The following is a 23,466-nucleotide window of genomic DNA, read 5'->3' as shown; positions in this document are numbered from 1 at the left end:
TTTTATGATGCGCCAAATGTTTTCTATGGGTGAAAGATCTGGACTGCAGGCTGGCCAGTCCAGTACCCAGACCCTTCTTCTACGCAGCCATGATGCTGTAATTGATGCAGTATGTGGTTTGGCATTGTCATGTTGGAAAATGCAAGGTCTTCCCTGAAAGAGACATCGTCTGGATGGGAGCATATGTTGCTCTAGAACCTGGATATACCTTTCAGCATTGATGGTGTCTTTCCAGATGTGTAAGCTGCCCATGCCACACGCACTAATGCAACCCTATACCATCAGAGATGCAGGCTTCTGAACTGAGCGCTGATAACAACTTGGGTCGTCCTTCTCCTCTTTAGTCCGAATGACACGGTGTCCCTGATTTCCATAAAGAACTTCAAATTTTGATTCGTCTGACCACAGAACAGTTTTCCACTTTGCCACAGTCCATTTTAAATGAGCCTTGGCCCAGAGAAGACATCTGCGCTTCTGGATCATATTTAGATACGGCTTCTTCTTTGAACTATAGAGTTTTAGCTGGCAATGGCGGATGGCACGGTGAATTGTGTTCACAGATGATGTTCTATGGAAATATTCATGAGCCCATTTTGTGATTTCCAATACAGAAGCATGCCTGTATGTGATGCAGTGCCGTCTAAGGGCCTGAAGATCACGGGGACCCAGTATGGTTTTCCAGCCTTGACCCTTACGCACAGAGATTCTTCCAGATTCTCTGAATCTTTTGATGATATTATGCACTGTAGATGATGATATGTTCAAACTCTTTGCAATTTTACACTGTCGAACTCCTTTCTGATATTGCTGCACTATTTGTCAGCGCAGAATTAGGGGGATTGGTGATCCTCTTCCCATCTTTACTTCTGAGGAGCCGCTGCCACTCCAAGATGCTCTTTTTATACCCAGTCGTGTTAATGACCTATTGCCAATTGACCTAATGAGTTGCAGTTTGGTCCTCCAGCTGTTCCTTTTTTGTACCTTTAACTTTTCCAGCCTCTTATTGCCCCTGTCCCAACTTTTTTGAAATGTGTTGCTGTCATGAAATTTCAAATGAGCCAACATTTGGCATGAAATTTCAAAATGTCTCACTTTCGACATTTGATATGTTGTCTATGTTCTATTGTGAATACAATATCAGTTTTTGAGATTTGTAAATTATTGCATTCCGTTTTTATTTACAATTTGTACTTTGTCCCAACTTTTTTGGAATCGGGGTTTTGTGTGTGTGTGTGTGTGTGTGTGTGTGTGTGTATATATATATATATATATATATATATATATATATATATATATATATATATATATATATATATATATATATATTTTAACTTTTTAGCTTCTTTTCCTGATGCACAGAACCAGTCAAAAGTTTGTACACACCTATTCTTTCATAGTTTTTATTTTTCTGTATTTTGTATTTTCTACATTGTAGAACAATACTAAATACATCAAAGCTATGAAATAACATATGGGATTATGTGATTTACAAAAAATTGTTTAAAAAACCCCCAAAATGTTTGATATTTTTGATTCTTCAAAGTTTCCAGCATTTACCTTGATGATGCTTTACACACTATTGGGATTTTCTTAATCAGCTTCATGAGGTAGTCAACTGGAATGCTTCTCAATTAACAGGTGTTCCTCGTCAAAAGTTAATTAGTGCAATTTCTTGCCGCCTTAATATGTTTGAGATCAAACAGTAAATAGTAAATAATAAAAATACAGTAAATAGCCCTATCTCACAACTGTACTAATCCATATTATGTCAAGAACCGCTCAACTGAGTAAAGAGAAGTGACATTCATCATTACTTTAATAATAATAATAATAATAATAATAATAAATTTTATTTATAAGTGCCTTTCGCGACACTCAAGGACACTTTACAAGAATAAAACAGATAAAATAAACAACAGATAAAAACTACACAATATAAAATGGAAAGAAGAAAAAAATGCAATTTACAGGGAATAAGCTAAACAGCAGATAGAAACTAAACAGCAAAAATAAGAAAAAAGAAAGAAAAACAATGCAAATTACAAAGAATAGGCTATTGACTCTCTCTTTTCAAATCTAGACTCAAGTCTAGATTTGAAAAGAGAAAGAGAGTCAATGTTATGGATATCAGCTGGGAGGGAGTTCCAGAGTTTGGGAGCAGAGCGGCTGAAAGCTCTGCATCCTATGGTGCTAAGGCAGGCAGAGGGCACGGTCAGATGAGTGGAAGAGGAGGATCTGAGCGAACGGGTGGAAGTTGCAATATGGAGGAGATTTGACAGATGGGGAGGGGGGTGGCAAGATTGTGGATGGCCTTGAATGTGTAAAGGAGAATTTTGAAATCAATTCTGTACTTAACTGGGAGCCAGTGGAATTGTTGTTGGACAGGGGTAATGTGGTGGAATGAGGGAGTTTTGGAGATAATGCGAGCAGCTGCATTCTGGACCAGTTGAAGCTTATGGAGGGATTTGTGAGGGAGGCCAAAAAGGAGAGAATTACAGTAATCAATACGGGAGGTGACAAGGCTGTGAACAAGGATAGACATGGTATGGGGGGTGAGGGAGGGGCGGAGACGATTAATATTACAAAGATGGAAATATGCAGACCAGGTTATATTACTGATGTGAGATTGAAAAGATAATGAGCTATCGAGGATGACACCCAGACTCTTAACCTGAGGGCAGGGGGAAACTAAGGAGCTGTCGATTGTGATGGAGAAACTGTCAACTTTGGATAGTGTGGATTTTGTGCCAAGAAGAATTTCAGTTTTATTGCTGTTTAAGACATGAAGTGTCTTTTAATTAATAAAAATAAAGAACAAGCATTAACTTAAAAGGTGTGTCCAAACTTTTGACTGGTACTGTAGATTTAAAAAATATATATTTTTCTACACATGCTGCTGTTTTGTAGTCATTCTTGTTACTTTGGTTCCTGTAACTGTTGTTTTTTTGTATTATGAGCAGCATCAATCTTTCATCACTTCAGCTTTGCTTACAAAACCATTGATGGTTAAAATGAAACATTTAATCACCACATGCTTATAAATGTCAACCACTCCACCACTTCCATTTCTTTGAATAATATGATGTCCTAATTTCTGACATTTTTTTCTTTCAGTTTTAGCAGTGCTGTATTTGTTTCATGGTGTAATGTGAATGTGAGTGCAATATATATCCTTTTTAATAGTTAATTTTACATTACATGTATATCTACTCATTTGGCAGCAAGTTTTATGGAATAAAACTTGACAGTACTGACAGTATAACATTTAGCTCCTAAGGGCACTGATATTTATAGAAGAGACAAAAAAACAACAACAAAACAAAAACAAATGTAAGATGGTTTCTGGGGGAACTGAGAGGACTGAATGTGATGATGCTAGAGCTCCAGGTTGCTACAAATGTTAGTCATGAAGCTGTTAGATAAACTATAAATGTCACAAAATTCCAAAAAGTGTAACATACAATAGTAATACAAGAAGATGTGCACGCACACACCACACACACACACACACACACACACTTCTTTTTTTATTTCCCCCATCCTCTGTATTTTTATATTAATGTTAAATTAATGTAAATGTGAGATGAATGTTAAAGTCCTGTTTCTTGATTTGCTCCTCATGTTTTCTCAGGAGCAGAAAAATGGCATCGAGTTGTACGTGTCATCAGACAGAACAGGAGCGTCGGAGCCAGTGTCCTCAGAGGAAGTGATCCGCTCACTCAACATTAACACTCTGCACAGCAGCCTTGGTTCTTTCGGCATCACTGAGGTCTCTGCTGAGGTTTGTGTGCTGGAGAGCTTCCTGATTTTCAGTCAGCCTGTTGAGATGTTGAGATTAAAAAGGGTGTTGAGATAAAGTGGGGGAGGATCTCACTTTCATATTCATCAAGTCATCAAAACAAGCTCATCTCAAATTGTTCTTTGCTCTTAATCTGAAGGTTCACAACGATAATACATTTTTTATGTGCCTGCAAGGGCTGTGGTGAGGTAGTGTTTTATGAGCCAACATGTAAAATGTCTTCCAGAGTGGGAACGTAAATGATTTAACCGAAGCAATTAGTAACCCTTCAGACAGAGAGCCTGTTCAAGTACCCTTGTGGAAGAGGCTGTGTTGCTTCAATGGCATCATTTAGTGATTAACATTACAAAACCAGAAGTGAATGCTCACTCAGTCTGATAAACAGATTTTTTTTTTTTGCGAGAGAAAATAATTTTCTTTACCACATGCTCATTGTCATACTCAGTTTAGACATCCTTAGATATCACTGAACTGCTGGAAATTTCAAGTAAAAAGAGCAATTCATTAATTTTATAAAGAGCAATTCATGAATAACCATTTTACAATGGTTAGTATTGTTTTTTAATTTATAGTGCCTTGCAGAAGTATTCACTTCCCATCAGTCACTACTGTGAGAACCACCTTTGGCTGCAATTACAGCCAAAAGGCTTATGGGATATAATTCTATCATCTGGATCCTGATATTTTCGTCCATTCATCTTTGAAAAGTCAGTCAAGCCCTGTCAGAGTGGATGGAGATTAGAGCAGGAGTGTAGCCAGGCCCTGTGTAGTGAGGTGGCCAGTTTCAACCCAGTGGCAGTCTGGGGTGGGGCAAAATACTAATCTGCATTCATAGAAAATGGCATAATGTGGCTCCTCCTATCTGTGTATAGCCTGAGTAGGATCCCTACTGAGTAGACACATGCTAAGCAACATTGTCATAAGTAAAATAACATATTTTAGTTACAAATTTAATATTATTAGCTAACAGTAGCTGGTAATTAACTGAAGAAATCCAAAGTTATGCCTCCAGATTATCAATATGCTTAAAAATTGTGTCAGTGAAGCCTAAGAATAGTTCACATCTATGTTTTCTAGAAGAAATTGCTTGTTTCTGCATAACAGTGACAGTCCTTAATGTCGGAACATGATGAAACAAACTTCTGAGAAATGTTGCAGTGGGTGTTGCATTATTATTCAAGGGAGCTGAACACAGCAAAATTTAACAAGTCGTTCAGTTTCGCATGACATTGGTAATAGCACTGACTACTTACTACTACTCCTACTACTACTACTACTACTTCTAATAGTAGAAGTCATTTTACTATTACAATTACTATTGCTACTACTACTACTCCTGCACTGTTTACTACTACTACTATTATTAGGATGCAGTGCTGCAGCACAGCAACCTATGGGCTCCCCTAGGGGAGCCCATAGGTTGCAGTGCAAAGCACTGCAACTATTGTTCTTCTACGTGTTTCTTCTTCTTCTTCTTCTTCTTCTTCTTCTTCTTCTTATATTTATTATTCCTACGCAAATTTTGATTTCGAATAACTCAATAACCGTACGTCGCACACAGACAAACAATACATCAAAATGTGCGGCTCGATCGGACTCGCTATGCTATTACTTTTCTCTACAGATTACGATTTTTTCGCGACTACGTCGCGAAAAAATCGCCCCAAAAAACCCCATTCATTTCTATGGAATTAATTGAAAAAAAAGCACTTTTTCAAACATCCGCTGCTCTGGCATGCTTTCACCTAGAGACGTGATTCAAACTCTAAAACGTAGGAAAACTTCTCCTCTGTGGATCTGGCATTCAACTTTTCTGCTAGGTTCTACACTTTCGCATCAGGCCCGGCTCAAACGCCATGTGGGTTCTGGGAGAAAATCCGGCTTTTGAATGGGTGTCTATTGCGTTACACACCAGTGAAGCTCGTTAAGACACACACATAAGATTTTGTCAGGTGTCTGCTGTGTTTTGCTAAGGAGTAGGCCTCGAACAATCACAAATAACTCGACAACGAAAGCAGCTATTCACAAAATTCTTTCACAGTGAGCGCTAGAAGGGTCTCCTGAATAGACTGATGTAATTTTTTTGTCTGTATTGTTAAAAATGAGGATGCTACAGGGAGTTAAAAACGAGTGACTTTTCAGCCACGTTTATAATGGAAGTCAATGAGGCCTCTCACCTGTGCTCTCCTCACTTTGAGGCTTCTCATTCAAAAACCGTAAATCCTATCGTTTAGGTAGACACATTGTGTGAATCAGGACAAGTTTTCCTACTACTTTTGAGAAAATCATGTCTGTAGAGTGAAATTTGTGGGTGAAAACACAGTTTAAGCGAGAAAGTTTGAGCTTTATTTTCAACCTCTCTCCACTCTAAAAGTTATTTTAATATTCTATATGGAGGAATTTACCTCACCAAAGCTCTAAAAAACAACAGACAGCTTGATTAAATGGTCACAGCAAAAATTAAGACATCGATTTTTTTTTTTAGCTAACTGTAAACTGCCGTTGCTAACTGTTGTTGCCCTGAAAAGTTGCCGTGTCTCACCTAGTTGCCCGTTGCCAGCAACTTTGCTCGGCAACATTGCCCAAAAAGTTGCCCCGTGTATCATCACCATTATGGTGATGATACACGCGGCAACTTTTTGGGCAATGTTGCCGAGCAATGTTGCTGGGCAATTGCGTTTTGACTCTTTTCTATTGAGATTGGGCAACATTGCTTCTTTCTGAATGGTTTTGATAATCTCTGGCAACTTTTTGAGATAAGCCAATCAGAACGCGAGTATCGAGTCATGTGACCTCCGGTGAGGTTCGGATCAGAAATTTCAAACAAATATGGCGGCCGCTCAGTGTCAGTGGAGTGAAGAGATGGAGAGACTCCTCATCTGTTTTTACACCGGTAAGTTGTTATTTTAATATTCTATATGGAGGAATTTACCTCACCAAAGCTCTAAAAAACAACAGACAGCTTGATTAAATGGTCACAGCAAAAATTAAGACATCGATTTTTTTTTTTAGCTAACTGTAAACTGCTATTGCTAACTGTTGTTGCCCTGAAAAGTTGCCCTGTGTCTCACCTAGTTGCCCATTGCCAGCAACTTTGCTCGGCAACATTGCCCAAAAAGTTGCCCCGTGTATCATCACCATAACTCTCCTGTTCAGGCCCGTCACCATGCCGATTGGGGCCAGTGACGGGGCAGAGGGGGGCTGCTGTCTCAAGCACACACACAAATCATGCTCAAAATTTCAAACTTAAACTGTTTTCAGCCACAAATTTCACACTACAGACATAATTTTCTCAAAAGTAGTAGTCACACTTGTCCTAAAAAAAACCCATTCATTTCTATGGAATTAATTGGAAAAAAAAAGCACTTTTTCAAACATCCGCTGCTCTGAGAAACTGAGAAGAGGGCAGCCGACAGGCCTCACCTTAGCCGCCCACTTTATTAGGAACACTTCTGTTCGTACATACAAACTACAAACACTCTTCTTAGAGTTTATTTTATTTTTAAAAGGGACAGTGCACAAATTAAACATTATCCTTGTGGTAAGGACAGATGTCTGTCCCAGGTTATAGCAGTACATGCTAATTTCCGCCTGTAGTCACTTTGTTTATACTCTTGAATAGCTCTTCTTCATGACGGCTGCTGTCTCAAGCACACACACAATCATTGCATTGAAACATCATTGCGGGTCACACATTCACGGCCAGCGAACATGCGTGACCGAATTGCTTCGCGCACTGCATCCTCTCACAATTTCCCCCGGGGAATTGTCCGGTCTAGTTATTATTATTAGGATGCAGTGCAAAGCACTGCAACTATTGTTCTTCTACGTATTTCTTCTTCTTCTTCTTCTTCTTCTTATTCCTACGCAAATTTTGATTTCGAATAACTCAATAACCGTACGTCGCACACAGACAAACAATATATCAAATCCTGCGGCTCGATCGGACTCGCTAGGCTATTACTTTTCTCTACAGAATACGATTTTTTCGCGACGTAGTCGCGAAAAAATCGTCCAAAAAAACCCATTCATTTCTATGGAATTAATTGAAAAAAAAAGCACTTTTTCAACGTTTTTCAAACATCCGCTGCTCTGGCATGCTTTCACCTAGAGACGTGATTCAAACTCTAAAACGTAGGAAAACTTCTCTGTGGATCTGGCATTCAACTTTTCTGCTAGGTTCTACACTTTCGGATCAGGCCCGGCTCAAACGCCATGTGGGTTCCAGGAGAAAATCCGGCTTTTGAATGGGTGTCTATTGCGTTACACACCAGTGGACCTCGTTAAGTCAGAGTGGAGAGAGGTTAAAAAAAAAGGTCAAACTTTCTCGCTTAAACTGTGTTTTCAGCTACAAATTTCACTCTACAGACATGATTTTCTCAAAAGTAGTAGGAAAACTTGTCCTGATTCACACAATGTGTCTACCTAAACGATAGGATTTACGGTTTTTGAATGACAAGCATCAAACTGAGGACAGGGAAGCTGACAGGCTTCATTGACACACATTATAAACGTGAGAGAAACGTCACTCGTTTTTAAATCGCTCTAGTGTCGTTATTTTTAAGACTACAAACAAAAAAATACATCATTTTATTCAGGAGACCCTTCTAGCGCTCACTGTGAAAGAATTTTGTGAATAGCTGCTTCCGTTGTCGAGTTATTTGTCATTGTTCGAGGTCTGGTCCGTAGTAAAACACAGCACAAAATTCAAGACCTTGTGTGTCTTAGCTCATTGACACGCTTTATAAACGGGACAGAATAGTCACTCGTTTTTAAATCGCTCTAGTGTCGTTATTTTTAAGACTACAAACAAAAAAATACATCATTTTATTCAGGAGACCCTTCTAGCGCTCACTGTGAAAGAATTTTGTGAATAGCTGCTTCCGTTGTCGAGTTATTTGTCATTGTTCGAGGCCTGGTCCTTCGTAAAACACAGCACAAAATTCACTTCACCTTAGCCGCCCACTTTATTAGGAACACTTCTGTTCGTACATACAAACTACAAACACTCTTCTTAGAGTTTATTTTATTTTTAAAAGGGACAGTGCACAAATTAAACATTATCCTTGTGGTAAGGACAGATGTCTGTCCCAGGTTATAGCAGTACATGCTAATTTCCGCCTGTAGTCACTTTGGAAATACTCTTGAATAGCTCTTCTTCATGACGGCTGCTGTCTCAAGCACACACATAATCATTGCATTGAAACATCATTGCGGGTCACACATTCACGGCCAGCAAACATGCGTGACCGAATTGCTTCGCGCACTGCATCCTCTCACAATTTCCCCCGGGGAATTGTCCGGTCTAGTTATTATTAGGATGCAGTGCTGCAGCACAGCAACCTATGGGCTCCCCTAGGGGAGCCCATAGGTTGCAGTGCAAAGCACTGCAACTATTGTTCTTCTACGTATTTCTTCTTCTTCTTCTTCTTCTTCTTCTTCTTATTCCTACGCAAATTTTGATTTCGAATAACTCAATAACCGTACGTCGCACACAGACAAACAATATATCAAATCCTGCGGCTCGATCGGACTCGCTAGGCTATTACTTTTCTCTACAGAATACGATTTTTTCGCGACGTAGTCGCGAAAAAATCGTCCAAAAAAACCCATTCATTTCTATGGAATTAATTGAAAAAAAAAGCACTTTTTCAACGTTTTTCAAACATCCGCTGCTCTGGCATGCTTTCACCTAGAGACGTGATTCAAACTCTAAAACGTAGGAAAACTTCTCTGTGGATCTGGCATTCAACTTTTCTGCTAGGTTCTACACTTTCGGATCAGGCCCGGCTCAAACGCCATGTGGGTTCCGGGAGAAAATCCGGCTTTTGAATGGGTGTCTATTGCGTTACACACCAGTGGACCTCGTTAAGTCAGAGTGGAGAGAGGTTAAAAAAAAAGGTCAAACTTTCTCGCTTAAACTGTGTTTTCAGCTACAAATTTCACTCTACAGACATGATTTTCTCAAAAGTAGTAGGAAAACTTGTCCTGATTCACACAATGTGTCTACCTAAACGATAGGATTTACGGTTTTTGAATGACAAGCATCAAACTGAGGACAGGGAAGCTGACAGGCTTCATTGACACACATTATAAACGTGAGAGAAACGTCACTCGTTTTTAAATCGCTCTAGTGTCGTTATTTTTAAGACTACAAACAAAAAAATACATCATTTTATTCAGGAGACCCTTCTAGCGCTCACTGTGAAAGAATTTTGTGAATAGCTGCTTCCGTTGTCGAGTTATTTGTCATTGTTCGAGGTCTGGTCCGTAGTAAAACACAGCACAAAATTCAAGACCTTGTGTGTCTTAGCTCATTGACACGCTTTATAAACGGGACAGAATAGTCACTCGTTTTTAAATCGCTCTAGTGTCGTTATTTTTAAGACTACAAACAAAAAAATACATCATTTTATTCAGGAGACCCTTCTAGCGCTCACTGTGAAAGAATTTTGTGAATAGCTGCTTCCGTTGTCGAGTTATTTGTCATTGTTCGAGGCCTGGTCCTTCGTAAAACACAGCACAAAATTCACTTCACCTTAGCCGCCCACTTTATTAGGAACACTTCTGTTCGTACATACAAACTACAAACACTCTTCTTAGAGTTTATTTTATTTTTAAAAGGGACAGTGCACAAATTAAACATTATCCTTGTGGTAAGGACAGATGTCTGTCCCAGGTTATAGCAGTACATGCTAATTTCCGCCTGTAGTCACTTTGGAAATACTCTTGAATAGCTCTTCTTCATGACGGCTGCTGTCTCAAGCACACACATAATCATTGCATTGAAACATCATTGCGGGTCACACATTCACGGCCAGCAAACATGCGTGACCGAATTGCTTCGCGCACTGCATCCTCTCACAATTTCCCCCGGGGAATTGTCCGGTCTAGTTATTATTAGGATGCAGTGCTGCAGCACAGCAACCTATGGGCTCCCCTAGGGGAGCCCATAGGTTGCAGTGCAAAGCACTGCAACTATTGTTCTTCTACGTATTTCTTCTTCTTCTTCTTAATCTTCTTATTATTCCTACGCAAATTTCGATTTCGATTAACTCAATAACCGTACGTCGCACACAGACAAACAATATATCAAAACGTGCGGCTCGATCGGACTCGCTATGCTATTACTTTTCTCTACAGAATACGATTTTTTCGCGACGTAGTCGCGAAAAAATCGTCGAAAACCCCCCCATTCATTTCTATGGAATTAATTGAAAAAAAAGCACTTTTTCAACATCTTTCAAACGTCCGCTGCTCTGGCATGCTTTCACCTAGAGACGTGATTCAAACTCTAAAACGTAGGAAAACTTCTCTGTGGATCTGGCATTCAACTTTTCTGCTAGGTTCTACACTTTCGGATCAGTCCCGGCTCAAACGCCATGTGGGTTCCGGGAGAAAATCCGGCTTTTGAATGGGTGTCTATTGCGTTACACACCAGTGAAGCTCGTTAAGTCAGAGTGGAGAGAGGTTGAAAAAAAAGGTCAAACTTTCTCGCTTAAACTGTGTTTTCAGCCACAAATTTCACTCTACAGACATGATTTTCTCAAAAGTAGTAAGAAAACTTGTCCTGATTCACACAATGTGTCTACCTAAATGATAGGATTTACAGTTTTTGAATGAGAAGCCTCAAAGTGAGGAGAGCACAGGTGAGCGGCCTCATTGACTCCCATTATAAACGTGGCTGAAAAGTCACTCGTTTTTAACTCCCTGTAGCGTCCTCATTTTTAACAATACAGACAAAAAAATTACATCAGTCTATTCAGGAGACCCTTCTAGCGCTCACTGTGAAAGAATTTTGTGAATAGCTGCTTTCGTTGTCGAATTATTTGTGATTGTTCGAGGCCTACTCCTTAGCAAAACACAGCAGACACCTGACAAAATCTTGTGTGTGTGTCTTAACTCTCCTGTTCAGGCCCGTCACCATGCCGATTGGGGCCAGTGACGGGGCAGAGGGGGGCTGCTGTCTCAAGCACACACACAAATCATGCTCAAAATTTCAAACTTAAACTGTGTTTTCAGCCACAAATTTCACACTACAGACATAATTTTCTCAAAAGTAGTAGTCACACTTGTCCCAAAAAAACCCCATTCATTTCTATGGAATTAATTTAAAAAAAAGCACTTTTTCAAACATCCGCTGCTCTGGCATGCTTTCGCCTAGAGACGTGATTCAAACTCTAAAACGTAGGAAAACTTCTCCTCTGTGGATCTGGCATTCAACTTTTCTGCTAGGTTCTACACTTTCGGATCAGTCCCGGCTCAAACGCCATGTGGGTTCCGGGAGAAAATCCGGCTTTTGAATGGATGTCTATTGCGTTACACACCAGTGAAGCTCGTTACCTTAGAGTGGAGAGAGGTTGAAAAAAAAGCTCAAACTTTCTCGCTTAAACTGTGTTTTCAGCCACAAATTTCACTCTACAGACATGATTTTCTCAAAAGTAGTAGTAAAACTTGTCCTGATTCACATAATGTGTCTACCTAAACGATAGGATTTACAGTTTTTGAATGAGAAGCCTCAAACTCAGGAGACTGCAGCTGAAAGGCCTCATTGACACCCATTATAAACGTGACAGAAAAGTCTCTCATTTTTAACTCGTTCTAGTGTCGTCATTTTTAACACTACAGACAAAAAATTACATCAGTTGATTCAGGAGACCCTTCTAGCACTCACTGTGAAAGAATTTTGTGAATAGCTGCTTCCATTGTCGAGTTATTTGTCATTGTTCGAGGCCTGGTCCTTCATAAAAAAACAGCAGAAAACTCCAGACTTTGTGTGTCTTAGCTCATTGACACCCATTATAAAAGTGACAGAAAAGTCTCTCATATTTAACACTACAGACAAAAAATTACATAAGTCTATTCAGGAGACCCTTCTAGCGCTCACTGTGAAAGAATTTTGTGAATTTCTTTTTTTTTGTGAAAAAAAAAACAGACTCGGTCGGCATGACACTTCACCTTAGCTGCCCACTTTATTAGGAACACTTCTGTTCGTACATACAAACTACAAACACTCTTCTTAGAGTTTAGAGTTTATATTTTTAAAAGGGACAGTGCGGCATTGTAGCTTCATAGCAGGTCACACGTTCACGGCCAGTGAACATGCGTGACCGAATTGCTTCGCGCACTGCATCCTCTCACAATTTCCCCCGGGGAATTGTCTGGTCTAGTTATTATTATTATTATTATTATTACAAACCCCATCTCCGGAATAGTTGGGATATTTTCCAAAATGTAATAAAAACACAAATCTGTGATTTGGTAATTCACGTGAAGCTTTATTTGACAAAAGTACAAAGAAAGGATTTTCAATAGTTTTACTTACCAACTTAACTATATTTTGTAAATATAAATGAAGATAGAATTTGATGCTTGCAACACACTCAAAAGAAGTTGGGACAGAAGCAAAATAAGACTGAAAAGTTCATATTCAAGTAACACCATTTTGGAAGATTCCACAAGAAGCAGGTTAATTGGTAACAAGTGAGGGTATCATGACTGGGTATAAAAGGAGCATGCATGAAAGACTCAGTCTTTGCGAGCAAGGATGGGGCGTGGCTCACTCCTTTGTGCCAAAATTTGTGAGAGAATTGTTAGTTAATTCAAAAAGATTTTTAGGTATATAATATTGTGGTATATTTAGGTATATAATATTGTGAACAGATTCAGGGAATTCAGACACATCTTAGTGTGTAAAGGGCAAGGTCAGAAACCACTACTGAATGTGCGTGAATTCAAGCCTTTAGGCAGCACTGCCTGAGAAACTGTCATGCTAATGTGACAAATATAGCCACATGGGCTCGGGAGTTCTTCGGAAAACCATTGTCACTTAACACAGTCCGCCATTGCATCCAGACATGCAACTTGAAACTGTATTATGCAAGGAGGAAGCCATTCATCAATTCTATGCAGAAATGCTGCTGATTTCCCTGGGCCTGAACTCATCTCAGATGGACCGAAAGACAGTGGAACCGTGTGCTGTGGTCAGATGAGTCCACATTTCAGCTTGTTTTTGGGAAAAGCGAACATCGAGTTCTCAGTGCCAAAGGTGAAAATGACCATCCAGTTTGTGATCAGAGAAAGGTGCAAAAGCCAGCATCTGTGATGGTATGGGGGGCATCAGTGCCCATGCCATGGGTGAGTTGCATGTGACTGAAGGTACCATTGATGCTGAGGTGTATATTGGGGTTTTAGAGAGATACATGTTGCTATCAAGGTGATGTCTCTTCCTGGGAAGTCCATGCTTATTTCAGCAGGACAATGCCAGGCCTCATTCTGCACAGGCGACAACAGTGTGGCTTCTTAGACACAGAGTGCGTGTGCTTGACTGGCCTGCTGCCAGTCCAGATCTATCTCCTATTGAGGATGTATGGCACATCATGAAGAGGAGAATCAGACAACACTGACCATGGACCATTGAGCAGCTGAAGTCTTGTATCAAGCAAGAATAGACATCAATTCCAATTGCAAAACTGCAACAATTAGTATCCTCAGATCCCATACAATTAAAGAGTGTATTAAAAGGAAAGGTGATGTGATACAATGGTAATAATGCCTCTGTCTCAACCTTTTTTGAGTGTGTTACAGGCAATAAATTCCAGCTTCATTTATATTTGCAAAATACAATTAAGTTGGTCAGTAAAACTATTGAAAATCTTTTCTTTGTATTTTGTCAATTAAATAAAGGTTCATGTGAATTACCAAATCACAAATTTTTGTTTTTATTGCATTTTGGAAAATATCCCAACTTTTCTGGAAATGGGGTTTGTATTATTATTATTATTATTATTATTATTACAGATGATCGTGATAGCAATACAATTAAGAGATATTTAAAAAACATGAAACAACTTTTAGACATGTTTCAGCATATCTTATGCCATCTTCAGTTTAATGAGGCAGGCCTCGACATTAGCACTTGCCCGATGACCCGGCGGTGTTTTTTCCGTCTTTCGGGCCAGTTTGGGCCACTAAATTTGGCCAAACAGTGGCCTGGGCGGGCCAGTACGTTTTCGATACAGATTAACAATTTTATTACTCATATTTTACCCAGAATTGTGAAGAAATTGTTCATAAAATGCACCTTTTCGATACGAGGTCCGCCATCTTTGTTTTCGTCACCCTCCGCTCCGCAGCAGGAGTGTGTCATCTTCATGCATCTTCGGAGATGTTCGGCGCTGTTCGGAAGCGTCATTTTGGCGGGAAAATAGCATCTTGTAGACGAAGACGGTTGCGGCAAGGAGACCATCAGAACGGTGAAATTCAAATAGAAATATGTTCAAACTCCATGCTCCCCAACCTGGCCAAAGGCCAGGTAAACAGTTTGAGCTAAAAACAAACTTCTCATTGTCCGATCATCGCCATCTTTATACCACTTTCTGCCTCTTCCGCTAGAGAGTTCAGTGGTGTCATTCATTCATAAATATGATCGTGCATAAATTAACTATCGGGTGTGTGGCAGCGGGGGCGTGGCCAAGCGCCGGTCTGTGACAGGAGGGCAGAGTCAGGGAAGGTAAGTGGCAGAATCACTACACCTGTTGTCAATTAACCTGTGTTTGTGTCATCCCAGTGACTGCGCCCTATAAAGAGAGAGAGAGAGAGAGAGAGCAGAGGAAGGGAACTCTCTCTCCCCAGCCAGACGACTTGTGTGTGTGTGTGTGTGTGCGTGCGTGCGTGCATGGCTGAGAGAGTGTCGTTTGCATCTGAAAAGAGCAAAAATAAACAGTGATTGAACTTTATTCTGGCCTGCCGTCTTTATGTGCTCCTCCCCCTCCTACGAACTGCCACAGTGGTGCCGAAACCCAGGACCTGGAGCACAGCAGCCTAACAGCCCCATGGAGTCCTCCCCGTTCGCCGAACTGGTCCACGCCCTCGCCAAGGCCCAGCAAAGCCAGCACCAGGTGCTACTCACCCTCCGAAAGGAGCAAGAACAGCGGTTCGAGGCCCTGGTGTTTGCCCAACAAGAAGATCGACAGGCGTTCCGGCACCTCCTCGTGTCAGCGGGGTCCACCAACACTCCCACCGTGGGCCCGTCCCCCCTCACCCTAACAAAGATGGGCCCGCAGGACGACCCCGAGGCATTCATCACGCTCTTCGAGCAAGTCGCAGAAACCTCGGGGTGGCCGATGGAGCGGGGTGCCTCCTCCCCCTGCTAACGGGAGAGGCACAGCTGGCCGCGTTACAGCTCCCCACCGACCGTCGGCTGGCCTACGCGGACCTTCACCGGGCCATCCTCCAGCGCGTGGGGCGCACCCTGGAACAGCAGCGGCAGCACTTCCGCGCTTTGCGCTTGGAGGAAGTCGGCCGGCTGTTTGCGTTCGGCCAGCAACTCCGGGACGCCTGCTGGCGGTGGTTGAGGGCTGACAACCGCTACGCCGAGGGGATCATCGACCAGGTGGTGCTGAAGCAATACATCGCACACTTGCCAGCGGGAACCACGGAGTGGGTCCAGTGCCACCGCCCGGCGTCGCTGGATCAGGCAGTCGAGCTGGCGGAGGACCATATGGCGGCTGTCCCGGCGGCAGGACAGCAGACAGCCTCTTCTCTTCTCTCCTCTTCTCTCTCTCTCTCCCCCTCTCCTCCTGTGTCTCGTCCTTGCCCCATTCCCCCACTGCGGAGGTGGGTGCCGGCGCCACTTGTGCCGGCCCGCCACACCTGCATGCCCTCCCGTTTCTCCCTTCTGTGTCTGTCTCTCCCCCCCCTCAGGTGAGTGAGCCCCAGAACACCGGTGCGGAGAGGAAGCCTGGGCCAGTTTGCTGGCGCTGCGGGGAGCCGGGCCACCTCCAACAACAGTGCACGGTCATGGAGGTGGGCGCAGTGGTTCGGATCCCCGACGCGCCAGGAGCCGCCCTCGATCGGGCCGGAGCGTATCGCATACCGGTGAGTATCCAAGGGGATACATATCAGGCGTTGGTGGATTCTGGTTGTAATCAGACCTCAATCCACCAAAGCCTGGTTCAAGACGAGGCATTGGGGGGAGCACAGGCGGTGAAGGTGTTGTGTGCGCACGGGGACGTTCACAGCTACCCTTTGGTGTCGGTCCATATTTTTTTCAGAGGGGAAAATTTTATAGTGAAGGCGGCGGTTAATCCTTGCCTTACCCACTCTTTAATTTTGGGGACAGATTGGCCGGGATTTCGGGATTTAATGACACGCTTAGTAAAGAGTGGGTCCTGCCATTTAACAGGGGGAGGTCCCAGTGTCGCTTTGGCGGGAGCAGCTGTCACAGAGCCGTCTACATCATCTCCGCGTCAAAGTAAGGAGCCACCGGCTCCTCCTCTCTCTGTTGGGGAATCCCTCGCAGATTTCCCATTAGAGCAGTCGCGAGACGAGACTCTGCGGCATGCGTTTGACCAAGTGAGAGTAATCGATGGTCAAACGCTCCCGCCGAACGCCACCCCGTCCTTCCCCTACTTCGCGATTATGAAGGATAGGTTATACCGAGTGACGCAGGACACTCAAACTAAGGAGCGAGTCACGCAGCTTTTAATTCCAAAGATCCGCCGGGAATTGGTATTCCAGGCGGCTCACTTTAATCCCATGGCTGGACACCTAGGGCAGGATAAGACACTAGCCCGAATAATGGCCCGATTCTATTGGCCAGGAATTTGCGGCGACGTTCGTAGGTGGTGTACGGCGTGCCGCGAATGCCAGTTAGTGAATCCAGCGGCCATTCCAAAAGCGCCTTTGTGCCCTCTACCTTTAATCGAGACCCCGTTTGAAAGAGTTGGGATGGATCTCGTCGGGCCATTAGATCGGTCGACACGAGGGTACCGTTAGTTCTGGTGGACTATGCAACGCGATACCCGGAAGCAGTGCCTCTGCGCAATATCTCAGCACGCAGTATTGCGGAGGCGCTTTTCCGGGTTATCTCCCGAGTTGGAATCCCAAAAGAGATTCTGACTGATCAAGGCACCACGTTTATGTCACGGACACTGCGCGAACTGTATGGGTTATTGGGGATTAAGCCGATCCGCACCAGCGTGTATCACCCACAAACGGACGGTTTAGTGGAACGGTTCAACCGCACCCTCAAGAATATAATTAAAAAATTCGTAAGTGAGGACGCATGTAATTGGGATAAGTGGCTCGAGCCCTTGCTGTTTTCAGTGCGAGAGGTCCCCCAAGCCTCCACGGGGTTCTCCCAATTTCGAATTATTATATGGGCGTAAGCCGGGCAGCATTCTAGATGTGCTGCACGAAAATTGGGAGGAGGGACCTTCACAAAGCAAAAACAAAATTCAATACGTTATGGACCTGCGCGCAAAACTCCACACCCTCACCCACCTAACCCATGAGAATTTGCGGCAGGCCCAAGAACGGCAAACCCGCCTGTACAACAAGGGTACGCGCCTTAGAGAGTTTGCACCGGGAGATAAAGTACTCGTACTGTTGCCCACATCAAGCTCCAAATTGGTTGCCAAGTGGCAAGGACCCTTTGAGGTCACACGGCGAGTCGGGGACGTCGACTACGAGGTGAGGCGAATGGACAGGGGTGGGGCGCTACAGATTTACCACCTCAATCTGCTTAAACTCTGGAATGAGGAGGTCCCCATGGTGTTGGTGTCGGTGGTTCTGGAGAAGGCGGAGCTGGGGCCGGAGGTCCAAAAGGGGCATTGGCCGGTCCCCAGTGGAGACCACCTCTCCCTGACCCAACTCGTGGAGGTCGCCCAGTTGCAGACCGAGTTTTCGGATGTGTTCTTGCCCCTGCCCAGTCGCACTAACCTCATAGAGCACCACATAGAGACGCCCCCGGGGGTGGTAGTGTGTAGCCGCCTTTACAGGCTACCCGAACACAAAAAAAAGGTGGTTCGGGAAGAACTCGAGGCCATGCTCGAAATGGGCATCATCGAGGAGTTCCACACTGACTGGAGCAGCCCGGTGGTCTTGGTACCCAAGGCCGACGGGTCGGTCCGGTTCTGTGTGGACTATAGAAAAGTCAACGCGGTATCTAAATTTGATGCGTACCCAATGCCTAGGATTGATGAGTTGCTCGATCGACTAGGCACGGCTCGCTTTTATTCGACACTGGATTTGACAAAGGGATACTGGCAGATCCCCTTGACTCCGCTATCCCGAGAAAAAACGGCCTTTTCCACACCGTTCGGATTACACCAATTCGTCACACTTCCGTTCGGGCTGTTTGGGGCGCCCGCTACGTTTCAGCGGCTGATGGACCGGGTCCTCCACCCCCAGGCCACCTATGCGGCCGCATACCTTGATGACATCATCATCTATAGTAATGACTGGCCGAGGCATCTCAAACATCTGAGGGCCGTCCTTAGGTCGCTGAGGCGAGTGGGTCTCACAGCCAACCCGAAGAAGTGTGTGATTGGGCGGGTGGAAGTACGGTATCTGGGCTTCCACTTGGGCAATGGGCAGGTGCTGCCCCAAATTAACAAGACCGCAGCAATTGCGGCCTGTCCGAGGCCCAAGACCAAAAAGGGGGTGAGACAGTTCCTGGGGCTGGCTGGCTATTATCGGAGGTTTATACCTAATTATTCGGACATCACCAGCCCGCTGACTGATCTCACTAAAAAGGGGGCACCAGATCCGGTCCAGTGGATGGAGCAATGCCAGCGGGCTTTTTCTGAGGTAAAAGCCGCACTGTGTGGGGGGCCACTTTTACACTCCCCTGACTTTTCTCTCCCCTTTATATTACAGACCGATGCGTCGGACAGAGGGCTGGGGGGCGGTTTTGTCCCAGGAGGTGGAGGGGGAGGACCACCCAGTCCTATACATCAGCAGGAAGCTGTCGGTGCTACAGCACCATAGAGTGCCTGGCAAGAGTGCCTGGCAATCAAGTGGGCGGTCCTCACCCTCCGTTACTACCTGCTGGGGCGCCCTTTCACCCTCTGTTCGGACCACGCGCCCCTCCAGTGGCTCCACCGCATGAAGGATGCCAACGCGCGGATCACCCGTTGGTATCTGGCACTCCAACCCTTTAATTTCAAGGTGGTCCACAGGCCGGGGGCGCAGATGGTCGTGGTGGACTTCCTCTCCCGTCAAGGGGGGGGGGAGTCGGCTGCAGGCCGGACGGCTGCCCGGCCGCCCGGCCTGAGTCGGGCGGTGGGGGTATGTGGCAGCGTGGCCAAGCGCTGGTCTGTGACAGGAGGGCTGAGTCAGGGAAGGTAAGTGGCAGAATCACTACACCTGTTGTCAATTAACCTGTGTTTGTGTCTTCCCAGTGACCGCGCCCTATAAAGAGAGAGAGAGAGAGCAGAGGAAGGGAGCTCTCTCTCCCCAGCCAGATGACTTGTGTGTGTGTGTGTGTGTGTGTGTGTGTGTGTGTGTGTGTGTGTGTGCGTGCGTGCGCGTGCATGGCTGAGAGAGTGTCGTTTGCATCTGAAAAGAGCAAAAATAAACAGTGATTGAACTTTATTCTGGCCTGCCGTCTTTCTGTGCTCCTCCCCCTCCTACAAACTGCCACAGGGTGTTAACGAACGGCTTCATTTTGAACTCGGCAGCCAATCAGAGCGTGCGACGTCATGCTCGGTTTACAACTCGCCGAATATGGCGCTAAATCGTAAAACAGCATTTCAACACGCGCTTTAGCTTCAGATGGTGTAAAATCGTTCAGACTTTGTATATTAATATCAAAATTTCAGGATACACTGCCAAGAAATATGGCTACACATGTATCAACTTTTAGTGATTAAAGAATGAAGTATAAATGTTGGTTGCTATGACTGAAATAGAAGAACAGATAAAATAATGTGGTAAATTAGATCTGATCCCGTATATTATATTATTCAAATATCCAAAGATGATGAAATCTATCAAAATAGCCAAACTAGGTCTACATTAGTTCATTACAACAAAAATGATAACTATTCTGACCCTCTCTGGTACAACCAGACCATGCTAAACCCAGTGTACCCCCAGTTGCTAGGGTATCTGCTGTTGCCTTGGCAACAGTTTATGCAAATGAGCTGAATTTGCAAAAATTTACTACTCGTTCCCCCAAGGACATATCCTGAAAATTTGGTGTTTATATCTTGTCTTATTAAAAAAAAAATACAACATTTCACCCCTTTTTGGCTCACCTGAGCATACCTGTTAATTAGCTAATTAACAGGTAATTAGGGTTATAAATCACCATCGAGCAGGTAAGGCTTTGCAAAAATCTCACTAGATTATTCCCCAAAGTCCACCCTTTCAGGAAATGTATGGTTTGTCAATGATTCTCATGATATTTTTTTAATTAAGAAATAAAACTTCTTCATGGGCAATAAAAATGCCCATTTAAATCCAGCATGGTAAGGGTTAGTATGCCACCCTCACCTTTCATCCAGACTTGGGACTGGCCTGTGTGTGTCTTGTGGCTATTATATAAAGATGTATTTAAAAAGTTCATTGTAATTCTATTTCTATAAGAATATCTACAGTGGTGAGAATTAAATATCTACAATGTTGAGAATATATGAGTCAAAGTTGAAACCATGACAAAAAAGGAAAATATGTCTACATCACACAGGGTGGGTTACAGGCAAAGCTTATTTTATAAACAAGCTAGTTGCATGGTGAGGCAAAACTTAGCTTATTCTAAAACTTATACAAACAATTGTTAATGTAAAACAGTAATCAACAGCATGTGTTAAACGAACAGAGAACAAGAACAAAGGAAATTTTTAAATGTAACTAAGAATTTGATAGAACAAGAAATGCAAACAATAAAATATCAATGTGAACAAACAATAAAGATATAATAATGTTAGCAAAATATGAATAATCTTATTTTCATTAATTTCACCTTAAAATGCACCAGAATGCACGAATATGAATTGAAAAATAAAAATTTTCCGGGGGAGGGCCCCCAGACCCCCCCTTTGTGCAAGCACCTGTGGTGCTTGCAGCGGCTGCCTGCGGCGGCCACCACATTTTCCATTTGGGCCAGTAACTTTTCAATTCCACTGGCCCAATGGGGCACCAGTGGTAAATGCTTAATGTCTAGGCCTGTGAGGAATGACTATTTTTGCATCACATGACAATATATATACACCATGGATCAATTAACCAATTACAACACCAATTAAACAATTAAGATAAATCATAGGGTAAGGAAAGTGTTAAAGTGTTTAACTTGTTTATTCAATTCAGGATTAATCTGTCTAATATAAAAAGCCTCTATAAGTTTGAGTTCACAGGATGTTTTAGCAGAATCTAAGATAATGAAAGATTATCTTAAATTATCTTAGATTCTGCTAAAACATCTTTTGAATTCAAACCTAAAGAGTTTTTTTTTTTATAGTAGACAGATTAATCCTGATGAGCTGCGATGAAATGGTCCCTGTCAGCCTCTGAAGTGAGCTGTGGGGAGCAAGCTGTGGAGTGGAGGCCACCCTTTTGGCCTCTAGAGTGAGCTGTGGAGTGGAGGCTGCCCTATTGGCCTCTGGAGCAAACCATGGGGAGCAAGCTGTGGAGAGGAGGCCACTGTGTCGGCCTCTAGAGTGAGCTGTGGAGAGGAGGCCATCCTGTCGGCCTCTGGAGCAAGCTGTGGAGAGGAGGCCATCCTGTCTTCCACTGGAGCGAGCTGTGAGGAGTGGCTATGGAGAGGAGGTCACTCTGTCAGCCTTTGGAGCAAGCTGTGGAGAGGCGGCCGCCCTGTCATCCTCTTGGGTATCCACTCCTTTGTCGGGTGCCGGTATGTCCAGCTCTAGCCGTTTTAGGAACCATACCAATCCCGGTTTAGGCACCATGACACTGGCATGCCTGCTCTTTTCCACTGCATCCATAGTGTCGGCGAAGTATTCTGGGAGGCAGATGACGGATGTGATCGCAGAAAGAGTTTATTTACAAAGCAGGCAAATGATACAAAACATGAGGCAAAAGCAGGATTGTGAAACAGGCAAGGGTCAAACAGAACATAAGAGGTAAGGTGAAAGGCAGAGTCCAAAGAAACAAAACAAGGTCAAGGGCCAGAGTAGCAAAAACACAGAACAAGGGCTAGGTAACAAAGTACTGTGCGTATACTCTGTCTGTGTATAGTCTGTGTGCTTTCAGAGTCCTTATATGTGCATGCCGTGATTGCCTTCTAATCTAGAACAGATGCATAGAGATTAATCCTTGCGGCGTGCACCACTCACTCAGAGTGCAAATGTGTGTGGATGTGAGTGACAGTTCAAGGCGTGCCAAGCACAGATATGACAGTACTATTACTCATACTTCTGCACTGATTATTATTATTATTATTATTATTATTATTATTATTATTACTGCTGCTGCTGTTACTATTACAACTACTACTTCTGCTACTGTTACTGCTGTTACTACTACTACTACTATTATTATTATTAATGTCTCACTGGAGTGGCTAGAGGACTGGCTATGCTTCACACTTGCTTCCCCTTAACTTTGCCCATGGCTGCAATTTTCAAGTCTTGCCTCAGATTCTCGATCGGAATAATGTCTGGGCTTTGACTGTCTCATTCGAACTCCTTCAGATTCTAGGTTTTGAACTGATCCAGTCTAGCTTTGGCAGCATGCATAGATATTGGCTGTTGGAATATAAACCATCGCCTCACCAGATTTCTCTAGTGTCTCATATTGTAAGATTATAAGATTCTATGCGGCTTTCAATACTGAGGGATCATGCATATGTGCCCAGAATGGACTAGTTTGAGGCAGCTCCAACATCTTAGATGTGTGACTTCCTGTAGGTTCTCTTT

The sequence above is a fragment of the Neoarius graeffei genome, chromosome 21, assembly GCF_027579695.1.
Source record: "Neoarius graeffei isolate fNeoGra1 chromosome 21, fNeoGra1.pri, whole genome shotgun sequence".
NCBI classification, from domain to species: domain Eukaryota; kingdom Metazoa; phylum Chordata; class Actinopteri; order Siluriformes; family Ariidae; genus Neoarius; species Neoarius graeffei.
The sequence above is the reverse complement of the archived record's forward strand: the minus strand, read 5'-3'. Positions refer to the sequence as shown.